The sequence below is a fragment of the Lichenostomus cassidix genome, chromosome 5 (assembly GCF_008360975.1).
Source record: "Lichenostomus cassidix isolate B80296 chromosome 5, HeHo_3.0, whole genome shotgun sequence".
Taxonomy (NCBI): domain Eukaryota; kingdom Metazoa; phylum Chordata; class Aves; order Passeriformes; family Meliphagidae; genus Lichenostomus; species Lichenostomus cassidix.
The window spans coordinates 4,754,082-4,766,861 of record NC_139486.1 but is presented as its reverse complement, the minus strand read 5'-3'; the positions used below and the strand labels follow the sequence as shown (position 1 = coordinate 4,766,861).

General features: G+C 49.8%; 1 protein-coding gene across 1 annotated transcript in view; it reads right to left on the bottom strand.

The window, feature by feature from the left end:
* Positions 1-12,780, bottom strand: part of DAAM1 (dishevelled associated activator of morphogenesis 1) — an 89,619-nt gene that overhangs the window by 70,826 nt on the left and 6,013 nt on the right. The window contains exon 2 of the mRNA XM_085061082.1: positions 372-470. The gene's annotated coding sequence lies outside the window, so the exon portion shown is untranslated. The remainder of the gene's footprint in view (positions 1-371; positions 471-12,780) is intronic.

The window sequence follows — 12,780 nt, the reverse complement described above, 5'->3', positions numbered from 1 at the left end:
TGATTTTTATAAGGGATACCACTGGGTTAAGGAGTCAAAGCCGTAACCGTGCGAGTGAAAGCTAAAGCCCTTTATTTCTGCAAGGACATTTTTTCCTCTGCTCCTGAAATGACAGGGAGCAGCACAGCTCTTGCCAGTTTAGCGGGGTGAAGGCTTGGCTGGAAGCAGCCTCATTAAACTGGCTGGGTCGTGCAGCGCCAATCCAAACACTCAGTCCTCTGATCACCGCATGACGGGCTGGGAACCACAGGCAACTCACAATTAAACCCGTGACAATCAGGAAAAATCCTTACAAACCCCCCCAAGCAGAATCCACCAACACCATCCCCACCCTCCCCGCTTTCATTTTTTTTATTTATTTATTTACTTACATAAGCCTCATGACAGATAACTTGGAGGAAATCAGATGCTTTAATGATTAAGCGACACTTAGGCAGCCCTCTGGAAGATAAATACGCCCTTTGGTAACCCTGCAACAGAAACAGAAGGTACAAACAGACAGTAACTAATTATTCCGATTAAATCTTGGAAGACCTGAAATACCCGACTGCAGCAGAACAAAGCCAGCGTGTGCAGGGGCTGCTCGTAAAAAAATAAAGTCACACCCTCTTTTTTGAAAGAATTCACCCAAATAAACCCAAGTGCTTCTGTGTTGTGTTTGTTTGTGTGCATGTTTCTGAAGGTCTAGGCAGCTGATAGGAAATCTCTGCCATACCCTGGAGGGATCCCGTCGCCTTCAGCTAAAATTAGACTTCAAGGGAAGCGGGTGAAGGCGGCGTCTCCAACCTGAGCCGCACAGCGAGGCTCCCACCACGCACTGTGTAGGGGTTTTTCCTCCCTTCCCATCGAAACCAAAAACAGAGGGGATTTCGGATTAAAAGAATCTAAGGAAAATAAATAAATAGAGTGTGATTCTGCGGAGAAAGGCGGGGAAAGCTGGTCTACCCCGCTGCTAGGCGGGGAGGGATCGGAGCCAGGAATGAGATGTGGGCAGGTGGGGATGCAGCTGAGGATGCAATGGGATGCTCAGTGCAGCAGAGAGAGGAACTCAAAGCCCACCAGCAGCTCATCCACCATCACGGATGCAGAGTAAGGCACCTGCTTTATTGTGGCCCAAGACACCAGCACCAGGAGCCTCTGTTTCAGCCAGCACTGCAGACCAAGACAGGGGGATGTGCTCAGTAGACATTCCCATACTCTCCTTGCCTTGGAGGAAAAACATAATTTCCCTCCATCCCTTCCCTCTGCCCTCCCCCCACCACACTAAATGCCAGCGGAGCTCAGGGGAATATTTAATCTCAAACCTCAGTAATCAATCAGTTCACCCTCACGCATGAGAAAGAGGCACAGCGGTAAGCACCAAATCCCATTTCCATCCAGCAGTACGACGGTTTAATTACGCACATAGCATTTCCCTTTTAACATAAATCCTGAAGAGATCCAGGCAGCCCCCAGGTTGTGGGTGGGGAAGGACGTGGTGAAGGGGAAGAACATGGGGAAGGGGTGGAAGAAAGGGAGGAGAAGCCATTATGGCAATTATTTAAAATGACATCTTTATATGGCTGCTCCACTTTGCCATTGGCACAGCCATGCTCTGACCTTGTGTTTGCTGTCCCAAAGGATGGGCAACAAGTCCAACATCCAGCCCTGCCACCAGAAGCTGCATCTGTTTCATTCCAACACACCAGCAAGCATGTGGGAAAAAGGGCTTGGAAAATGCAAGATGGGCACACATGGGAAGGCCTGATATAAATAACAGCAACAGAGCCTCTCCACTGGCACTGCCAGACTTACTCCAAAGCCTGCTCACATCAAAGGGAGCCTTCCCTAGCTGGGTCTGAGCAGGTTTGGGATCACTCCCTGCCAACACCTGTTATTTCCAAGTGCAGAATGGCTGGACCAGCAGGACCATCACACAGCTGCCAGTGCAACAGGTAGGCAGCTGTGAGCTACATCCCTCTTTCACCCAACCAGACCAGCCCCGAGGGGCACAGCTCACAAACGGCCACGCTGAAATATACACATATTGTTTTTAAATATAAACACATGCACAGACTTTTCTAATATATAGGAACAAAAGAGGGGACACCCTGCTGAAACCCCATGTGCAGCTCCACTGCTCTCACAGCGATGAAGGAAATGAGAAGCAGAGACCAGGCACACACCCCCTCGCCATGGCGTGTTTTGGCTCTGGGAACGTTTCTGGATTCTCCAGCTTGAGCTCTGACCTCCAGGAGATGCAAAATGGTCTCAGAGCTGCTCTGGAGGAGAAGTGGAGGGATCCCTGGGGCTCAGTCAGGCAGGAACAGGATGGAGAGGTGGGCTCTAGGTGCTCATGGAGATGGCTGACCCAGTCCATGCTCATCAGCTCAGAAGGCTTCAAAATACACACTGTGCACAAGAAGAGGTCAGGAACAACCCCAAACCCACAGTCCAAAGCAGAAAGCAAGGTCCCCTCCCGAGTCTTGGCAGCAGGATTCACCCATCCATGACCACAGTTCCAGCCGCACCAGGCCACAGTGCTTGGACAAAGCAAGGGAAACAAGCTCAAGACTGGGGGGTTTGGGGTTACCTTTGTGTCTCTGAATTCTCTTTTGCCAGGCAGATCCAGTGGCAGGCTTTGTAAACATGCATGCATTGCTTCCAAGAGGCTCATAAAAGCAGCTTTTGGAATGAGAGGCGGTGCAGAGCAACAGGAATTTTTCAATTCCTCTTGAGAGGAAGCATCACTCAGAGATGTGAAAGGAAAGCCTACCTGTAACCCAGATTTCCATACTGTGGTCTCCTTCAAAGGCCAACACTCCCTCCCCCTTTTTTTTTTTTTTGGCTTCAAGTTCCACAAGATCTGTAACATCAGGAAATGCTTGGCAAAACAGACTAAGCCCTCAGACTCCACACACGGGGAAACTATTGCTCTTTACACCCTCCCTGAACTCTAGCCCACACCAGAAGGTGCACAATTAAGATAGATCAGGCACCGTCAGATGCTCGCAGCATGTTCCCAGAGGATCCAGCTGTATCCTCATCCTCTCCCAAAGAGGAGAACTTCGCAGTGCAATTCAGGACAGAGATACTCCGTGCAGTATCTAGAGCAAATTAAACCTCCCAGGCACAGCAGCAAGCATGGATTTATTGATTCATGGAAAATGTCCTTATAAATTACTTCATTCAGATCAACGGGACAAGACAAAACGAGGACTCTCCTCGGCAGTGAGAGGTTGCAGTGCTTTCCTTTCAGTCCCACATTCCAGAAGAAACCACTTTTTCAGAGCTGACATTTCTTACAGGGCTTTGGGGGGCTTGATGGAGGGTGACACAGAGGCCACTGCAGAGCTGTGTCACATCTCACCTGGTCCCCACCTCTCTGCCCCACAGCAGGCAGAGCCAACAGATGATTTTTGCAAGCAAGTAGGAAAAACACTGCAGTTTCACATCTGCAGAAGCTCCATCCACACCTGCTTGCTGGCTCACATAGGGCTGCAGGCACCAGCTGGGATGGGACACAGAGGCTGCTGCCTCCAACAGCATCCCAAACACTGCCCCAGCCACCCCTCCAAGGTCTGCTCTTGGTGGGATGGGGAGGTGGGACTGTCTCCCTGGTGAGATGGGGCACAGATCCATGTGGCTCCCTTCTGCATTGTCCTCCTCCAGCCCTGTGAAGTTATACTAGAAGTGTTCGCTCTGAAAGTGATTTCACCTGGAGTATGGGGTTCCCAAATGCTGCAGCTTGTTAATCTTACCTGTTTCTCTTGCTACTGATGGCTTCATGTGCTTTCATCAAGCTCAAGCTCCCTTCAGGGCTGCCTGTGGTCTGCATGCAGGATACTGAGCCAAGGCTAAGGCCACTTACTGCAAGTGTTTGTTCCAGTGGCTGAAATGCAGCTCAAAAATAAATAAATATCCAGATGTCCCCATGCCTTGTTCAGAATAGCATGCACCTGGCTTTGGCTTCCAGGCATGGGCTGTTTGCTGGGCTGAAGAGCTGCTGGATGCCATTTTATAGCTTCTTGATGAAAAGGCAAGAGGAGCATTCCCATTCCCAGCACAAAACATTTTCCCAGCTTTTATGCATGTGCAGCACTTCCCTGCACACTCATCAGCCAAACCAGGGTCAGGCACTGCCCTTCCACCATGGCTTCAGCAGCAGCCCTGCTCCCAAACTGCCTCTTTTGCTAATCAGAGCTCAAAATGCTTTCCACAGCTCCAAATCACTGCCTTCAGATCACCTCCTAGCTTTGAAAATCAGCACCAGTGTGAGGCTTGCTTTAAAACGCCACCAGCAAAGATGCTGAGTCACATTGCTGGATGCCTCCAGGATGGTGCCCACCGAGGGCTTCTAGGAATGCCTCCTCCTCTTCCTGTGAACTCCCCCGCTGGAAACATTCAAACTACAATTATCTCAGCAGATTAATAATGAGTACAGCGTCTCTGGCAGCAGTCTGAGAGGCAGAGGCTCCCAGCAGCGATGAGTTCAAGTTAGCAGGGCACACAGGCATGTACAGCTGTGTTTGTGGTCCCTGCTGATGGCATCACCTACGCCCTGCCACGCTGCCTCACCCCTTCCCCAAAACACACCCCATTTCCCTCGGCACTGATTTGTATTCTGATAAATAAACATGTCTCGTCACATCTATTCACTTAATCCACCACTGAGGGGCTGCCATTCCCATATGCATTGGCTTTGCAGGATAAAATGCTAATGGATTTCCCAATCTGCAGTGTGATGTGGTCCCTTGCCTCCTCCCAGCCCCAGAGCACAGCTCCTGGCTCTCCAGCATCCTGCTGGCTTATGGACCATGCAAGGGCAGGGAGGTGAGAGCTCACCTTTCTGAGCTGAAAACTGGTGGAGAGCTGCTCTGCTCCAGAGACACCAGCACAGGACAAACTGTCCTGCCCCTGGTGAGCAATTCTCTGCTTCTCTGAACTAACAAACTCAGGCACTGCCACAGAAGATGAGGAGCTGATCTTTCAAGTGTAAAGCTGATTTCCCCTACTTTTATCTACAATTTGGAGCAAGCACCAATCTCTTTTCTGTCACGACCTGTGATAGGACCTGAGGGAACAGCATGAAGTTGTGTCAGGGGAGGTTTAGGTTGGGTAATAGGAAAAGGTTCTTCCCCCAGGGGGTGGATGGGCAGTGGAAGAAGCTCCCCAAGGAAGTGGTCACAGCACCAGCCTGACAGAGTTCAAGGAATATTCAGACAACACTCTCAGGCATTTGGTGTGATTCTTTGGGTGTCCTGCGCAGGCCAGCAGCTGGATTCAGTGATCCTTGAGGGTCCCTTCCAGCTCAGGACATTCTATGCTTCTATGATAATTTACCTCCCCTCTCCATCTGTAATATAAATCGGGGATAAAGCAGGTCACTGGCTCATTATTTTAGGAATCATGATGATACATATATTTTTTTAATTAAAGGGAAACTCATTCACTTAAACACTTCAATTGGCTTAATTATCCTGATCCAGGAGTTTGCTGGTGCATTTTTTGTTTTGTTTCTTTTTAAATAACACGAGTAATCATCCAGGAAAGGCAACCACCCATTTCCCACAGAAGTCATCCAGGCTTTTCCTGGCATCCTGGGCCAGAGGAGCAGGACAGTGTGAAGGGCTGGCACACCACACCACCAGCACAGAAGTGGATAAGAGGGTTAAATCCAGCTGCTCAGAGATAAGCTGGTTACACACTGAAGGTCAGCAAATGGGAAGTAGAGGTTTGCCAACCTCCAGCAATTACCTGCACAAGACACTTGCATGGCTGACACTGCATATTTAACTCAGAAGTTGCCAATATTGGGGACCCTGAAGCCACATTTCACTAAAGCTTTCCTGATGAACTGCTTTCTTGGCTCCTCTGAAGCCTGCAATAGTGAGGGCTGAAAAGATAAAACGTCTCTTGGCTTTGAGGCCAGCACAGCAGGGAAGATGCAGAGCACATTTTACCTGTCGTTGTGACTTTTTAGTCTTTCAAGGACCCTTGTGAGGCCAAACACAGAAGAATCTGACATGCTGTCACACAAACCTCAGGAGATAAAGCAGCCAAAGATCCATCCAGCAGCTCTGGCAGAGCACCCACACAGACAGGATGGAAACAGGCATCCCCCAACACACAACTTCCTGATCTTAATCCCAGGCACACACATTCCCAGGTGGCACCTTTGGACTAACACATTAAATTTCACCACCGGCATTTAACTTCCCTTTTGCGTCTGAGACTAAAATGTCTTCCAATTTCTGCTCAAGCTGGCCAACAGCAGCTTTTTATTTTCCCTTGCATCCAGAAATACCAAACTGCTGCTTCTAGGAATTCTGCAAAGATGGAGAGGGACCTTTTCTCTGTCCTGAAGCCATCAGCCATGCCCAGGTAGGTGCAGCTCAGCCACCAAACTTTAAAACCTGACAGACAAAGCTTATGGCTATGCTGGAATTCCTAGTGCTTCCAAAATCTGCATCACACAAAGCCCCAGAGCTGGAGACATCCACACAGCTGCCCATCGAGCATCCCACACCCTGGCCATGGTCCAGATACAGGTGAGCAGGAGAGAGCTTGGCCATGGGATGCCCCAATCCCACTCTGCTCCTGGCTCCATCCACAGGCAGCCAGCTGCATCCCGTGTTAGTGAGTTTTCCATCATCAAAAAAGGGAGTTAACCTCCATAACCACAACTCAAAGCATATATTTAGCTCCACTGGAAGACAAAAGAGATCATGTCCACCGCAGATTAAATTAGCTGAGCCTGCTTACGCCAGGAGAGCTCGGCTGCCATCCAGCTCAGCTCCCATGGATTTATTCCCAGTCCCACACTTTAGTGAACCCCCATGGAGGAACAGACCTGCTCCATGATAGTTCTGAAAAGGAAAATACACAGCAAAGAGGTGGAAGAGTGGGTCCAACAGGTTCCCAAAGCCTTGGGCAGGACACAGTCTCTTGCAAGGGTTTGTGTCACCTGTCTGGACCCTGGAGCCACAGCATGGGATGAGGTATGGACACCCATATGGGACTGCACCTCCTTCAGCCCACAGGGAGGAAGAGGATGACAGGGGACCATGGAGGACCCTCTGAAACAACCCCAGAGCCCAGCTCCTGTGTGTGCCCTACACCCTGGCAGAGTACAGGAGGAGCACATTTCCCTCATGGTCTTCAGGAGTGCTGCTTCAGCTCTGCCCCCTATGAAGAGGCTCATTTCTCCTGCGTAATTTCCATGGATATCATTTCATCCTTCACCTCCTTTGCTGCCGTCTCACGCAACTCAAAGACGCAGCCAGAGACGTGGTTATTTTTACATTTTCCTCCCAGGAGATGGTATCTCCACGGGGCACGGCTGCCATGCCACATCAGATCACTGCTCCCAACCGCCTCAGCCCCACGACAGCAGGATGAAGTCTGGGGGAGACCCTGCCACCAGGTATTTTTCTGTCTCACTGGCATCAAAACTCCTTTTCAGACAAGGGCATCCAAAAAAAAGCCAAACAGCACCAGCCCTGAAGGTTGTTCCAGCCCCTCTCTTCAAAGTCCCCACCCAAGTATCAAAACCATCTTCCAGTCATCCCAGTTTTAGATTTTTCCGAGGCTTTTGCAATTGTCACGGATCCCTGCAAGGCACTTGCGTCACCCAGATCCAGACCTTTGTGGATTCAGGATTCCCAAGTTGACCCAAATTTCCCCAGCACAGGAAGTGACTGGTTTGGCCATGCCATGATGTTGAGGTCCACAAGACCTTGACCTCCTTGATGTGACACATGGACTTCAGCACAACATTCCATGTCTTTAGACCCACACCTCTTATTTTCACACTGGGAGAAGAAAAAAAGCAGCACTTCCACAAATAACCCAAGAGCTTTTGGAATTTAAGGAGTGGGGAGATGGAGAGCAAAATGCAAGGCATTCAGGGAAAAGCTGGTTTGTGCCTCCCTAGGAGAGGACCAAGCAGGGCAGAAAGGTGGTCTGCTGCATGTTACGGCACATCTGCAGGAGCTAACCCTGCAAGTTCACCCAGAGTTTTCTTTTCCCCCCTCCCCTGAGATCACTCTCACCATCATTTGTCCATAACAGCAAAGCCAGGCATGCAGGCAAGAAGGTATCACCTGTGCATGGCTTATCTGTAGCTACTTTACAAATAAAAGCGATCGTAATAAATGTTCGCATCCTAACAGAAATCCTATCTCCCTTCCCCCTCCTACACCTCCCAGAGCAGAGCACAAATCCAGCTGCTCTGCAACCTTATCTTGATGCAGAAACAGTCTGGGACAGAGATAGAAGGGTTCCCCGAAGGCACAGCTTATTAAAGGCATCTTTCCTTAGCCGACTCTCTTCAAAAACGCCGCACTGAAGCGCCGTTCCCGGACTGGTTTTCATCACAGCAGCAGCAAACACCCCCAGCCTGGAGATGTACTGTGTCCCTCTGGAGAGCCACAGGGTTTTTCCAGGCAACCTAAGACCAGACAGATAAACCCAGGCCAAGGCACTTTGGGGGATGCTCCCAAACACAGCCTGCTCTGGCCCCAGGGATGTCATAGGAACGGGGACTAGCAAAGTAAGGAAGTTTACGGGATGTTCCCTCTTTATCCAACAGCTTTTCCTCTAACCCCACGCCTGCTACCGCAGGGGATTGCACATTTGCAGTCAAACATTCCTAATCCCAGGTTTCAAGAACCAGAGCTAGAAAACAACCACACAAAGAGGCAGCAGCAGTTCGCACGCATCCCGGGAACCTCCCCGCAGCCAACGCCTCTCTATTTATCCAACACGCGATCTCCACTCGTTCAGCTATTTTCATCCCACCCTGCTATTAATGGATGCAGAAGGCGGTTGGGTGAGGCGTTCGACGAAAATCTCATTTAGAGATCAAGACAAGCTTAATTGGTTTCTAGCCAGACCTGCACAAAGATGGGTTACTCCACAAATGCAGTTGCTAATCTGGCCATTATACTCCCTAAGCTCCCACCCACAATGAAAAAAGAAAATAAAGCAAAGATGCACAAAGAAATGCAGGATTTTGAGCGTGTTACTTCCAGCGAGGAACACACCACGAGTGATGAATTCTGCAAGAACAAGGGCTTTGCTTTTCTTTTAAGGAAACGGATAAGCAAGCGGTAAACAAAATAACAACAAAAAGACGTAACATAGATTAAATCTGCATTTTCCACAGGCAATCCCTGGCCATTTCGGGTTCTTGAAGAGCATTTCCAGCAGCTATTGTTTCTGTGGGCAGGCAGAAGCAGGGAAAAAGCTTATGTGGCCAAGGAGACGTCATGTCACAAGTGACAGAGTAGAAAAAGGATGGGGAGCCTCGTGATTAAAAAGCACAGGACTGAAACCCTGGAGAGCTGAATTCACTTCCGAACTTGGCTGTAAAAAAAAAAAAAAAAAAAATTAAGTCGCAAATTTCCTGTGTGATCACATCCTAGATGATTTATTCAAAAGCTGGTGTTGAAAAGCCAAAGGAGGGGGAAGGAAGCTGGAGGAGGAAGGGGAAGACACGGTCCTGTGGGCTTTTAATAAGCTTGAGGTTAGACCAGCACTGTCAGGCTGTGAATATCCATCTGTATTGAGCACTGCATGACCTGGAGCTGGCACTGGGAAAGCACCAAACATCCCAAAAGCTCTCAGGTAAGAGCTGCCCTGCTGCTGTGCCCAGGTGTGTGCCATGGGCTCACCAACACCACAGCATCCCACAGGCTTCCCTGACACGGGACTCCCAACAGAAACACAGTGAAGCACAAAAATATGGGACGGTTTCCCCTCCTGGAGCTACACAAGAATTTAGAAACAAGAACATCAAGCTGTCCTCCAAAGGCAGTGTGTTATAAATTAGACACAGCCTAGTTCCAGAGCTGCAGAGCGGCTGCAGCGCAGCACAGGTAGAGGCAGGCGATGAAAGGGTTGTTTGGTTCCAACCTTCTCCCCTCGTGCAGCAGCCTGGGACTCCCAGCTCCAGCGGAGAAGGTCTGTTTATTTTCCTGAAAGCCAGCCAGTTCTGCTAGGCGGGAAGCACTGCACCCAAGGGAGAGCTGAGCTGCAGATCCTCCAGCAGGACAGAGCTGAAAACAAGGCCAGCGCCAGAAAGGACAGCAGAACTGTGCTTTGGACTCTTACAGCAACATCCCTCAAGCTCCAGAGCACCTTTGCAGGGCCTTTTGCAGCAGGTAAATTGGAATAGCCCAGAGAGACAGAGGTGTTTTTCCAAGACCTTCAGCCACAATGGGTGCTTTCAAATCCAAGGCGCAAACAGCAGCCTGGTGTCTGGCCTTGGACAAGAGCTTCCAGGGCTGGTGCTGTCCCAAAATGCTGCTGTGGGAAACCCAGGGTGAACAGATTCAAACTTTTCCTTTCAGCAGAGAGACAAGCTGTAATTAGCAGCACTGAGTCGAAGCCAGGGGCTGGATAAGGACATTCCCGTGACATATCTGACAAGGCGATTGTTGGATGTGTTTTCTTTGGCTTTTCTCTGCCCTGGAAAAATGAGCACCCATTTTTCACAGATCTTTTTGCCCCCACTCTGTGTTGCCTGGAGTCAATTTCCCAGAGTAAGGGCATACATTTCAGAACACACTGTAGCAGCCCATTACCACAGCTGGAGCTCAGGTCTTGCCATCCCCAGGGATGGGTCCCTCCTTAATTGTCCAATACCCCATGGTATATGAGGGATGCCAGACCCCAAAGCCACAGCCTCACCCCGACTTTCATCAGAATGAAAAGCATAGTCCAAAACACAAGGCAAAGGTGAAAGAAAAACATGAACATGAGGCAACCGAGCTACAGCTGCAAGACACATCACCACTGTTTCACACGTCTCTCACCTCGCCCAGCCTCATCCCCAGAGCAAAACCAACAAAACTTCCTCTGATTCTACAAGCAACCCTTTGGAAATCAGTTCTGAGAATTTTGAGGCTAAAGTTCCTCTTTACTCTCTTCTTCTCACGATGAAAGCTGTCATGCTGTAGGATGGCTTGAAAAGCCTGGATGTAAGGTAAGTCCTAGTGTGCCAGCTAAGAGAACAGCACAATTTCATTACTAGGTAACCCAAATCACAGCCTGTCACACATCACTGCAGCTTGAACACAACTACGACCACCACTGCATCAATTAAGAAATTAGCAATTTTGCCAAACCCGGTAAATGGAAGAGCAGCATTTAATACAAAAGCAAACGGAAGAAACAATGAGCACAAAGGCTCAATACTAGCCCCAGCCCCAAAAGCAGACTGAGTGTAGGGATTACAATATTTAGCTTCAAAAATTTTCCTACCACCTTTTTGCTCCATGTGATGGGCCGGGAATTCTCATGGCTCTGGAGCCACCAGGTATTCCACATGCAATTTGCCAGGCAGCACTCTCCACAGAAAAGGAGATGGAGCCCATAAATGGATCTGAGAAATCCCTGAAAAGCTTCCAGTCTCTTTGTGGGGTGTCTCCAAAACGCTGGGACAAGCAGATGGCATGCTGAGGTCTGAAAATCAATCTCTCAGACCCGGAGAGCTTTGGTAAGCAAATGGCTTGCGTAAAGTTTCTGTCAGAACACCCATTTAAAGCGCTGGCATTGTAAACAAGGTTGCTCCAGAGGCACCTGGGATTAGCACTGTTCAAACAGTCCTTGGCATGACTTACCAGAGAGCCCAGGAACAGATTTGCAAGTTCAGCTTTTGTCCTGCCTGACGCTCGCCCAGCACCACTGAACAACACCCGAGCTCCGACACCTTAACCCTGCCATCTCCTACACGGAGGCTGAGACACAGGGATGGGCATGGCAGCAGCCCTGAGCTTGATCACAGGGCTTGATGGAAGAAGAAAACCCAAGGAGGCATCACTGTGGGGCTGCTTTTTTCCTGTGCTGCTGGATGAGATCCAACACCAGGCTGGCCACGAGCAAGCTGGGCGAGTGTTCCTCTGCAGAGCCATGGCAGCTGGAAGTGATGCATGGGATATGCAAGGAGAACTGTGCCAAGCTAAACAGGGCAGCTGAAAAACACCAGGCACCCGAAAGGCTTACCCTGATATTAAGGCACAGAGCAGCCTCTCTTCCCTGCACTGGGCACACAAGCCAAGACACTCCTCGTGCCTTGGGGGCAGAGGGAAGGAAACCTCAGTCAGTGAAGCGTCCTTTGCATGCGATTCCTGTGGAAGCCAGGCACAGCAAGGAGATCCACCTTCCCTCACGCATCTCCCCCATCCTCAGCTCTAGCCAGAAGGTGCTGTGGTTTCCAGGAGCAGCAGCACAAAACAATAGGAACACGAAGGGTGACTGAAGTCACGGAGGGAAAGCTTTACACAAACAGATTTACAGTCACTTCCATCCACACAAGCATCCTTGAAGGAAGCAGCTGCACCAGACTATGGCTGACGCAGACTCTCCAGGATGGGACATGAGTTCACAGCTCCTCTAAGCACCATTCATTAAGTAGACGCTGAGGCCAAGTAAAGAAAAGCACTCAGAAAAAAACCCCACACCTCACAGCTAGGTGAAAGTCAGATGGATGTGCAGCTCCAGAGAGCCACCTCAGAAAGGTGTGGATAAGAGAAACACTCAGGAGCAGCAGCAGAGCAGACCCACCATGGACTGAACTCTATGTCACAAAACACATCTGAGCCAGAAAACGTCCCCTTGCGCTGCCTCCATGGCCATTCCATAGCAAGCCATTCAACTTGCTTGTCTGGAGAGGGGGAAATGGTCTCTGGACTGTTCTTCCATCCTCCTCCTCCTCCCTGCTGGAGCTGGGAGAAAAGCCTGCTAACAGAGTTTGCCTGTAACAGGCACCAAGCTGCTAGAAAAATGACCTGACCA